Source organism: Salmo trutta, chromosome 17 (genome assembly GCF_901001165.1).
Source record: "Salmo trutta chromosome 17, fSalTru1.1, whole genome shotgun sequence".
Classification (NCBI taxonomy): domain Eukaryota; kingdom Metazoa; phylum Chordata; class Actinopteri; order Salmoniformes; family Salmonidae; genus Salmo; species Salmo trutta.
In genome coordinates this window covers 1,624,567-1,637,283 of record NC_042973.1, presented here as the reverse complement: position 1 = coordinate 1,637,283, position 12,717 = coordinate 1,624,567, and positions in this window count along the sequence as shown.

Here is a 12,717-nt window from a genome sequence, read left to right as displayed (position 1 = left end):
TCCCCATTGAGACCGTGTCTGTGCCTCGATCTAGGTTGGGCAAAATGAGGTGTTCGCTTCAGTAATCTTACTAGTATAAAGACCTCCTCCATTCCTGCCATTATTGAAAGAGATTGTGATACTTCACATCTCAAAATTGGGTTACTTAATGTTAGATCCCTCACTTCCAAGGCAGTTATAGTCAATGAACTAATCACTGATCATAATCTTGATGTGATTGGCCTGACTGAAACATGGCTTAAGCCTGATGAATTTACTGTGTTAAATGAGGCCTCACCCCCTGGTTACACTAGTGACCATACCCCCCGTGCATCCGGCAAAGGCGGAGGTGTTGCTAACATTTACGATAGCAAATTTCAATTCACAAAAAAAAAAACAATGACGTTTTCGTCTTTTGAGCTTCTAGTCATGAAATCTATGCAGCCTACTCAATCACTTTTTATAGCTACTGTTTACAGGCCTCCTGGGCCATATGCAGTGTTCCTTACTGAGTTCCCTGAATTCCTATCGGATCTTGTAGTCATAGCAGATAATATTCTAATTTTTGGTGACTTTAACATTCACATGGAAAAGTCCACAGACCCACTCCAAAAGGCTTTCGGAGCCATCATCGACTCAGTGGGTTTTGTCCAACATGTCTTTGGACCTACTCACTGCCACAGTCATACTCTGGACCTAGTTTCATCCCATGGAATAAATGTTGTGGATCTTAATGTTTTTCCTCATAATCCTGGATTATCGGACCACCATTTTATTGCGTTTACAATTGCAACAAATAATCTGCTCAGACCCCAACCAAGGAAGATTAAAAGTCGTGCTATAAATTCTCAGACAACCCAAAGATTCCTTGATGCCCTTCCAGACTCCCTCTGCCTACCCAAGGACGTCAGAGGACAAGAATCAGTTAACCACCTAACCGAGGAACTCAATTTAACCTTGCGCAATGCCCTAGATGCAGTTGCACCCCTAAAAATTAAAAACATCTGTCATAAGAAACTAGCTCCCTGGTATACAGAAAATACACGAGCTCTGAAGCAAGCTTCCAGAAAATTGGAACGGAAATGGCGCCACACTAAACTGGAAGTCTTCCGACTAGCTTGGAAAGACAGTACCGTGCAGTATCGAAGAGCCCTCACTGCTGCACGATCATCCTATTTTTCCAACTTAATTGAGGAAAATAAGAACAATCCGAAATTTCTTTTTGACACTGTCGCAAAGCTAACTAAAAAGCAGCATTCGCAAATGGAGGATGGCTTTCACTTCAGCAGTAATAAATTTATGAACTTCTTTGAGGAAAAGATCATGATCATTAGAAAGCAAATTACGGACTCCTCTTTAAATCTGGGTATTCCTCCAGGGCTCCATTGTCCTGAGTCTGCACAAGTCTGCCAGGACCTAGGATCAAGGGAGATATTAAAGTGTTTTAGTACTATATCTCTTGACACAATGATGAAAATAATCATGGCCTCCAAACCCTCAAGCTGCATACTGGACCCTATTCCAACTAAACTACTGAAAGAGCTGCTTCCTGTGCTTGGCCCTCCTATGTTGAACATAATAAACGTCTCTCTATCCACCGGATGTGTACCAAGCTCACTAAAAGTGGCAGTAATAAAGCCTCTCTTGAAAAAGCCGAATCTTGACCCAGAAATTATAAAAAACTATCGGCCTATATCGAATCTTCCATTCCTCTCAAAAAATTTTGAAAAAGTTGTTGCGCAGCAACTCACTGCCTTCCTGAAGACAAACAATGTATACGAAACGCTTCAGTCTGGTTTTAGACCCCATCATAGCACTGAGACTGCACTTGTGAAGGTGGTAAATGACCTTTTAATGACGTCAGACCGAGGCTCTGCATCTGTCCTCATGCTCCTAGATCTTAATGCCGCTTTTGATACCATCGATCACCACATTCTTTTGGAGAGATTGGAAACCCAAATTGGTCTACATGGACAAGTTCTGGCCTGGTTTAGATCTTATCTGTCGGAAAGATATCAGTTTGTCTCTGTGAATGGTTCGTCCTCTGACAAATCAATTGTAAATTTCGGTGTTCCTCAAGGTTCCGTTCTAGGACCACTATTGTTTTCACTATATATTTTACCTCTTGGGGATGTCATTCGAAAACATAATGTTAAATTTCACTGCTATGCGGACGACACACAGCTGTACATTTCAATGAAACATGGTGAAGCCCCAAAATTGCCCTCGCTAGAAGCCTGTGTTTCAGACATAAGGAAGTGGATGGCTGCAAATTTTCTACTTTTAAACTCGGACAAAACAGAGATGCTTGTCCTAGGTCCCAAGAAACAAAGAGATCTTCTGTTGAATCTGACAATTAATCTGGATGGTTGTACAGTCGTCTCAAATAAAACTGTGAAGGACCTCGGCGTTACTCTGGACCCTGATCTCTCTTTTGAAGAACATATCAAGACTGCTTCAAGGACAGCTTTTTTCCATCTACGTAACATTGCAAAAATCAGAAACTTTCTGTCCAAAAATGACGCAGAAAAATTAATCCATGCTTTTGTTACTTCTAGGCTCGACTACTGCAATGCTCTACTTTCCGGCTACCCGGATAAAGCACTAAACAAACTTCAGTTAGTGCTAAATACGGCTGCTAGAATCCTGACTAGAACCAAAAAATTTGATCATATTACTCCAGTGCTAGCCTCCCTACACTGGCTTCCTGTTAAGGCAAGGGCTGATTTCAAGGTTTTACTGCTAACCTACAAAGCATTACATGGGCTTGCTCCTACCTATCTTTCCGATTTGGTCCTGCCGTACATACCTACACGTACGCTACGGTCACAAGACGCAGGCCTCCTAATTGTCCCTAGAATTTCTAAGCAAACGGCTGGAGGTAGGGCTTTCTCCTATAGAGCTCCATTTTTATGGAATGGTCTGCCCACCCATGTGAGAGACGCAGACTCAGTCTCAACCTTTAAGTCTTTACTGAAGACTTATCTCTTCAGTAGGTCCTATGATTAAGTATAGTCTGGCCCAGGAGTGTGAAGGTGAACGGAAAGGCTGGAGCAACGAACCGCCCTTGCTGTCTCTGCCTTGTCGGTTCCCCTCTTCCCACTGGGATTCTCTGCCTCTAACCCTTTTACAGGGGCTGAGTCACTGACTTACTGGTGTTCTTCCATGCCGTCCATCGGAGGGGTGCGTCACTTGAGTAGGTTGAGCCACTGACGTGGTCTTCCTGTCTGGGTTGGCGCCCCCCCCTTGGGTTGTGCCGTGGCGGAGATCTTTGTGGGCTATACTCGGCCTTGTCTTCAGGACGGTAAGTTGGTGGTTGTAGATATCCCTCTAGTGGTGTGGGGGCTGTGCTTTGGCAAAGTGGGTGGGGTTATATCCTGCCTGTTTGGCCCTGTCCGGGGGTATCATCGGATGGGGCCACAGTGTCTTCTGATCCCTCCTGTCTCAGCCTCCAGTATTTATGCTGCAGTAGTTTATGTGTCGGGGGGCTAGGGTCAGTCTGTTACATCTGGAGTATTCTCTTGTCTTATCCGGTGTCCTGTGTGAATGTAAATATGCTCTCTCTAATTCTCTCTTTCTTTCTCTCTTTCTTTCTTTCTCTCGGAGGACCTGAGCCCTAGGACCATGCCTCAGGACTACCTGGCATGATGACTCCTTGCTGTCCCCAGTCCACCTGGCCATGCTGCTGCTCCAGTTTCAACTGTTCTGCCTGCGGCTACGGAACCCTGACCTGTTCACCGGACGTGCTTGTTGCACCCTCGACAATTACTATGATTATTATTATTTGACCATGCTGGTCATTTACGAACATTTTAACATCTTGACCATGTTCTGTTATAATATCCACCCGGCACAGCCAGAAGAGGACTGGCCACCCCTCATAGCCTGGTTCCTCTCTAGGTTTCTTCCTAGGTTTTTGGCCTTTCTCAGGAGTTTTTCCTAGGGAGTTTTTCCCAGCCACCGTGCTTCTTTCACATGCATTGCTTGCTGTTTGGGGTTTTAGGCTGGGTTTCTGTACAGCACTTTGAGATTTCAGCTGATGTACGAAGGGCTATATAAATAAATTTGATTTGATTTGATTTGATATAGTAACTCCTGTTGACTAGGGTTAGTATATAGTAACTAGGGTTAGTATATAGTAACTAGGGTTAGTATATAGTAACTAGGGTTAGTATATAGTAACTAGGGTTAGTATATAGTAACTAGGGTTAGTATATAGTAACTAGGGTTAGTATATAGTAACTCCTGCTGACTAGGGTTAGTATATAGTAACTAGGGTTAGTATATAGTAACTAGGGTTAGTATATAGTAACTAGGGTTAGTATATAGTAACTCCTGCTGACTAGGGTTAGTATATAGTAACTCCTGCTGACTAGGGATAGTATATAGTAACTCCTGCTGACTAGGGTCAATATATAGTAACTAGGGTTAGTATATAGTAACTAGGGTTAGTATATAGTAACTCCTGCTGACTAGGGTTAGTATATAGTAACTAGGGTTAGTATATAGTAACTAGGGTTAGTATATAGTAACTAGGGTTAGTATATAGTAACTCCTGTTGACTAGGGTTAGTATATAGTAACTAGGGTTAGTATATAATAACTAGGGTTAGTATATAGTAACTAGGGTTAGTATATAGTAACTAGGGTTAGTATATAGTAACTCCTGCTGACTAGGGTTAGTATATAGTAACTAGGGTTAGTATATAGTAACTAGGGTTAGTATATAATAACTAGGGTTAGTATATAGTAACTCCTGATGACTAGGGTTAGTATATAGTAACTAGGGTTAGTATATAGTAACTAGGGTTAGTATATAGTAACTAGGGTTAGTATATAGTAACTAGGGTTAGTATATAGCAACTAGGGTTAGTATATAGTAACTAGGGTTAGTATATAGTAACTCCTGTTGACTAGGGTTAGTATATAGTAACTAGGGTTAGTATATAGTAACTAGGGTTAGTATATAGTAACTAGGGTTAGTATATATTAACTAGGGTTAGTATATAGTAACTAGGGTTAGTATATAGTAACTAGGGTTAGTATATAATAACTAGGGTTAGTATATAGTAACTAGGGTTAGTATATAGTAACTAGGGTTAGTATATAGTAACTAGGGTTAGTATATAGTAACTAGGGTTAGTATATAGTAACTCCTGCTGACTAGGGTGCTGGTTAAAAGACAAGTCTACTGGCTGATGGTCGAGGGTTAAAAGACAAGTCTACTGGCTGATGGTCGGGGGTTAAAAGACAAGTCTACTGGCAGATGGTGAGGGGTTAAAAGACAAGTCTACTGGCAGATGGTCAGGGTGTTAAAAGACAAGTCTACTGACAGATGGTCGGGGGCTAAAAGACAAGTCTATTGGCTGATGGTCAGGGTGTTAAAAGACAAGTCTACTGGCTGATGGTCAGGGTGTTAAAAGACAAGTCTACTGGCTGATGGTCAGGGATTAAAAGACAAGGCTACTGGCAGATGGTCGGGGGTTTAAAGACAAGTCTACTGGCTGATGGTCGGGGGTTTAAAGACAAGTCTACTGGCTGATGGTCGGGGGTTTAAAGACAAGGCTACTGGCTGATGGTCGGGGGTTAAAAGACAAGTCTACTGACAGATGGTGAGGGGTTTAAAGACAAGTCTACTGACTGATGGTCAGGGGTTAAAAGACAAGTCTACTGGCTGATGGTCGGGGGTTAAAAGACAAGTCTTCTGACAGATGGTCAGAGGTTAAAAGACAAGTCTACTGGCTGATGGTCAGGGATTAAAATACTAGTCAACTGGCAGATGGTAGGGGGTCGGAATCTCTATTAAATTCAGATGATTATGATTGGTGGTTAGTATATAGTAACTAGGGTTCAGATGATTATGATTGGTGGTTAGTATATAGTAACTAGGGTTCAGATGATTATGATTGGTGGTTAGTATATAGTAACTAGGGTTCAGATGATTATGATTGGTGGTTAGTATATAGTAACTAGGGTTCAGATGATTATGATTGGCAAATCCATGAAATCCCAGAAACGTATTGACAGAACCAAAGTTGATGTAAATACACTTCATGCTGTGATGCTCTGTTTTTCTTCAAATGAGAACCTTAATTTAATTCCATGTTATTGCTTACTAACTAATGTACATTAGTATTAGCAGTATGACTGGAGACAGCCTAATGACCAATTAGGGTGGAATCCCTGTCTTTATAACATTCTCCATACTTAGGCTAGGAAACTAAGTGGTAAGCACTTCTTCTACAGCCAGGCAACCCCCTATACACTCACTACAGTAGACCTGTCGAAACCACTCCATCTGGAAACCCAGGGCTCTATTCTGGTCTGGTTGTTTTACACTACCTTTATTTCTGTCTCTTTTTATAAACGTCTGTTTGCTCTTCTGTTAAGTCTACGCATGACAGACCACTATGATAGCCTACCTGAGGTTACTCATAGAGATGGATAGAGGACTCGCTTGGCCCAAAACCTGTTATATCATGGGCAGGGCCAATTGTCATTGAGGGCTTTCACCATTTCGAAGTAGTCAACTGGGTGAGTACGCCCATCTAAGTGCCTGTGTCCAAGCAGCAGCTTTAGGAAGCTCAGATGGTGCTCCAGTCTAATCTGAGATTAACGGTGGCCACTCTATCTCTATCTGCAGATTGGCCAGGGATTTCTCAGGTCTCTCTCGGCTAACTGGGGGTGCTTGGCTTATGTCAGGTCAGGTGTTACTTTGTGTAACGGGCCGTGTGTCCTGTGTCCTAATCACCTGGATCGCTGGCTCCTCAAATATCAAGCTGCCAAACCCAGAATTGTTGTGATAGTTAGAGAAATGTTGAGAGTTACAAAGAGTACTGATGACCCTATTGACAGAGTGCATGTTAGATGTTACAGTAGACGGGGCTGTGTAGTCCATCTATATAGCTGAAGCGTTACAGACTCAACTAGTGAAATTTAAAGGTAATTTCAGATTGAGTTGACATAAGCAGTGTTTACTGTGAATGCAGTCTCCGCTAAAAAGGGAACATTACCTTTAAATTCAATCACGCTGTAAAGCTGAACTTCCGTGATGTGGATTGAATAGAACCCGTGGTCTAGATATGTCCAGTATTTAGTTATGTACAGTGTAGCGTGTTTTCTTCTTTTGGCTCTATACTCCAACATTTTGGATGTTAAATCATGCAATGACTGTCACGTTAAAGTGGAGACTGTTAGCTTTAATTTGAGGGTATTTTGTAAACCGTTTAGACACTTTTTGTACATAGCGCCCCCATTTTAGGGAACCAAAAGTATTGGGACAAATTCACATATGTGTATTAAAGTAATAAAAGTGAAGTATTTGGTCCCATATTCATAGCATGGAATGACTACATCAAGTTTGTGACATTTTCTGTTTCGGTTGTTTCAGATTATGTTGTGCCCAATAGAAATGAATGGTAAATAATGTATTGCATCATTTTGGAGTCCTTTTTATTGTAAATAAGAACACAATATGTATATAAACACTTCTACATTAATGTGGATGCTACCATGAATACGGACAATCCTGAATGAATCTGAAACACAACCAAAACAAACAGCAAATGCATCCAACAAATTTCTAATCACAAGATTGATGTAGTCATTCCATGCTATGAATATGGGACCAAATACTTCACTATTTATCACTTTAATACACATACAGTACCAGTCAAACGTTTGGGTTTTTCTTTATTCTTTACTATTTTCTACATTGTAGAATAATAGTGAAGACATCAAAACAATGAAATAACACATATGGAATCATGTAGTAACCAAAAAAGTTTTAAACCCTTTGCCATGATGACAGCTTTGCAAACTCTTGGTATTCTCTCAACCAGCTTCACCTGGAATGTTTTTCCAACGGTCTTGAAAGAGTTCTCACATATGCTGAGCGCTTGTTGGCTACTTTTCCTTCACTCTGTGGTCCAACTCATCCCAAACCATCTCAATTGTGTTGAGGTCGGGTGATTGTGGAGGCCAGGTCATCTTTTTTTAACCTTTATTTAACCAGGTAGGCTAGTTCAGAACAAGTTCTCATTTACAACTGTGACCTGGCCAAGATAAAGCAAAGCAGTGTGACAGAAACAACACAGAGTTACACATTTAGGGAGGTAAGGCAATAAATAGGCTATTGTGGTGAAATAATTACAATTTAGCAATTAAACACTGGAGTGTTAGATGTGCAGAAGATGAATGTGCAAGTAGAGATACTGGGATGCAAAGGAGCAAAAATAAATAACAATATGGGGATGAGGAAGTTGGGTGGGTTATTTACAGATGGGCTGTGTACAGGTGCAGTGATCGGTAAGCTGCTCTGACAGCTGGTGCTTAAAGCTAGTGAGGGAGATATGAGTCTCCAGCTTCATTGATTTCTACAATTCATTCCAGTCATTGGCAGCAGAGAACTGGAAGGAAAGGCGGCCAAAGGGGGAATTGGCTTTGGGGGTGACCAGTGAGATATACCTGCTGGAGCGCGTGCTACGGGTGGGTGCTGCTATTGTGACCAGTGAACTGAGATAAGGCGGGGCTTTACCTAGCAAAGAGTTATAGATGACCTGGAGCCAGTGGATTTGGCGATGGATATGAAGCGAGGGGGAGTGTGGTGGAGGTACCTGTACCAGACAGGGGGGAGACAGACCAGGGCAGATGGTGAACAGAGAGGGGGAGACAGGCCAGGGCAGACGGTGAACAGAGAGGGGGGAGACAGGCCAGGGCAGAAGGTGAACAGAGAGGGGGGAGACAGGCCAGGGCAGACGGTGAACAGATCGCCAGGTGGAATCCAAGCAGCAGTGCAGCAGGCAACAGGAGTAGGTGTCACGTCCACTTGGGAGAAGCTTTTATTTCTGGAGGCAGATTTCTTGTAGAAAATGCCAGTGGAATGTCTCTGAACAGCAGGAAGTGGCTTCTCTGGATCTGGGTGGGGTAGACTGCCATTTGTTGGGCTCAAAGGCTTCGACACGTCTCACTTCACACCTCAGTGCTAATTGAAGTTGTATCTGGTCTGTCTGGTCTGTCCCGTGTGGCTCAGTTGGTAGAGCATGGTGTTTGCAACGCCAGGGTTGTGGGTTCGATTCCCACGGGGGACCAGTACGGAAGAAAATGTATGAAATGTATGCATTCACTACTGTAAGTCGCTTTGGATAAGAGTGTCTGATAAATGACTAAAATGTAAAATGTCTCAGTTCCAGGTTGGATGGTGTATAAATCCTTCTGGGTAATTTTGTCCGAAATTAGGTTGTAGGTTTGGAGTTTTGATCTGGAGTGAAGGTTATGCTGTGGAGGTTAGCATCCTGTATGTGTCCCTGACCAAAAAAAATCCAAGTTTATCTAACTCTAAATTTCTATTTTTGTAAAAACATGCTGACAAACGCAGTAGCTCATCTGCTCATGACCTCTCTCTCCATGCAGTACTCTGATGCAGCACTCCATCTCTCTCCTTGGTCAAATAGCCCTTACACAGCCTGGAGCTGTGTTGGAACATTGTCCTGTTGAAAAACAAAATGATAGTCCCACTAAGCGTAAACCAGATGGGATGGCGTATCACTGCAGAATGCTGTGGTAGCCATGCTGGTTAAGTGTGCCAAAGCAGGCATCACTTGCCACCATGTGTGGCTGGTAAAGTTACTTTACAGGAGGTGATTTTAGGAGGCATTCTTCTTTAAATGACCCCAAAATTGTATTTTTTATTATTCTTTCTAATCTATCCTACAGAAGGACAGTTACTAAGTCAAGTCAAATACTCACATTTCTGAGGCAAATGCCCACTGTTCCAAAATGAATCTATTTCCTTGTTTCTAGGGAACGTTCCCTCAGACCAACGCATATGAACCTTGTAGAATAAACGTCGGTTAGGTGACATGACACTTTAGAGGGACAGACAAACAGATTGCAGAGGGTCAGGTGAGGACTGCAACGAGTCAATTACCAACTAATCCTACCACCTGCATGGCTTGGCATCGCTTTCTTCGTCATTCTTTCCCCAGTGTACTTTGTAGTGTGATTCCCCCACCTCCCCCCAGTGTACTATGTAGTGTGATTTCCCCCCCCCCAGTGTACTTTGTAGTGTGATTCCCCCCCACTATTGTAAATCTATTCTTAGGCATCTGGAACAGAATAACAACAGAATAGAAGAAGGAGGAAGAGGAAGAGGATGTCTACCATGAAGAGGAGGTCTCAGAGTATGAAATAGAAGAGGAACTAGAGAAGCTTGTCTTCTCCTCTGATACCAGTACTAGAGAAGCTTGTATTCTCCTCTGATACCACTTCTAGAGAAGCTTGTCTTCTCCTCTGATACCAGTACTAGAGAAGCTTGTATTCTCCTCTGATACCAGTACTAGAGAAGCTTGTCTTCTCCTCTGATACCAGTCCTAGAGAAGCTTGTCTTCTCCTCTGATACCACTTCTAGAGAAGCTTGTCTTCTCCTCTGATACCAGTCCTAGAGAAGCTTGTCTTCTCCTCTGATACCAGTACTAGAGAAGCTTGTCTTCTCCTCTGATACCAGTACTAGAGAAGCTTGTCTTCTCCTCTGATACCAGTCCTAGAGAAGCTTGTCTTCTCCTCTGATACCACTTCTAGAGAAGCTTGTCTTCTCCTCTGATACCAGTACTAGAGAAGCTTGTCTTCTCCTCTGATACCAGTCCTAGAGAAGCTTGTCTTCTCCTCTGATACCAGTCCTAGAGAAGCTTGTCTTCTCCTCTGATACCAGTACTAGAGAAGCTTGTCTTCTCCTCTGATACCAGTCCTAGAGAAGCTTGTCTTCTCCTCTGATACCAGTCCTAGAGAAGCTTGTCTTCTCCTCTGATACCACTTCTAGAGAAGCTTGTATTCTCCTCTGATACCAGTACTAGAGAAGCTTGTATTCTCCTCTGATACCAGTTCTTCAGGATTGAGCCAGTAGCTCATCAGAATGTCAAACCCATTTGGAAAGTATTCAGACCCCTTCACTTTTTCCACATTTTGTCACGTTACAGCCTTATCCTAAAATTGATGAAATCGTTTTTTTCCCCCCTCATTAATCTACACACAATACCCCATAATGACATCACAATACCCCATAATGACAAAGCAAAAACAGGACAATCCTGTCTCGGCGCTCTACGGACAATTCCTTCGACCTCATGGCTTGGTTTATGCTCTGACATGCACTGTCACCTGTGGGACCTTAAATAGACAGGTGTGTGCCTTTCCAAATCATGTCCAATCAATTGAATTTACCACAGGTGGACTCCAATCAAGTTGTAGAAACATCTCAAGGATGATCAATGGAAACAGGATGCACCTGAACTATATTCTGAGTCTCATTGCAAAGGGCCTGAATACCTATGTAAATATGGTATTTCTGTTTTTTATTTTTAATACATTGGCAAAAATGTCTAAAAACCTGTTTTTGCTTTGTGATTATGGGGTATTGAATGTAGATTGACTAGGGAATAAAAAACAACAACATATATTTTAGAATAAGGCTTTAACTTAATTAACAAAATGTGGAAAAGTGAAGGGGTCTGAATACTTAGCGAATGCGCCATCAAACCCATGTACAGTTTGTTTTCCCTTGATATACCAACATGTATAGGTTGCCATGAACATCTGTATTGTGAGCATGGCACCCAAATCAAAAAGATCAGAATACATCAAATGCTTGGCGTATTAGTGTAACCGATGTGAAATGGCTAGTTAGTTAGCGGCGGTGCGTTGCGTTGCGTTGCGTTGCGTTGCAAGAGCCGCGGCTTTTGTGGCGCGATGGGTAACGATGCTTCGTGGGGTGTCAGTTGTTGATGTGTGCAAAGGTCCCTGGTTCAAGCCCGGGTTGGGGCGAAGAGAGGGACGGAACCTACACTGTTACATTAAGGTACATTCACAAACCATGAGTAGAGGGAAAGGGAAAAGGGGGTACCTAGTCAGTTGTACAGCTGAATGCATTCTACTGAAATGTGTCTTCCGCATTTAACCGGTACCAATAATAATGCATATACTTAATTTAAGACTCTTAAATTGAAAATAAATGAAAAAATAAATAATAATAATATTACAACAAAACGTTAATTTTGTTTCTTGAGGAACAGTGAGAAGCTTAATGTTTTAGATACTCCTTGCGTTACATTTTGACATTTAAATGAAGCTTTCGGGCCAAGAACGCTCACTAATGATATTATGTAATGATTTGGAAATAAAATAAGTGTTCTGTTGATCTGGGTGCATTGTTTTTGTAGACTTATTTCTACTAATTACCTTATAGGAAAATACAATCGGAATCAACCTTTTTCATGACTTAATAAAATGATACATTAATAGCAGAGTATCCATAGAGATCCTATTAAATGACGTTCATGTCCATTCTAGTATTCTAATTATATGGCAGCATCGTTGATTTAAAAACTGTCAGATTGTTTGGCTGTTGAATATTGATGAGTTGGAGCACCAACAGGCTCCGCCCCTACCATAAAAAAAGGCAGATTGTTTGGCTGTTGAATATTGATCAGTTGGAGCACCTCCAGGCTCCGCCCCTACCATTAAAAAAGGCAGATTGTTTGGCTGTTGAATATTGATGAGTTGGAGCACCCCCAGGCTCCGCCCCTACCATTAAAAAATGTCAGATTGTTTGTCTGTTGAATATTGATGAGTTGGAGCACCCCCAGGCTCCGCCCCTACCATTAAAAACTGTCAGATTGTTTGTCTGTTGAATATTGATGAGTTGGAGCACCCCCAGGCTCCGCCCCTACCATTAAAAACTGTCAGA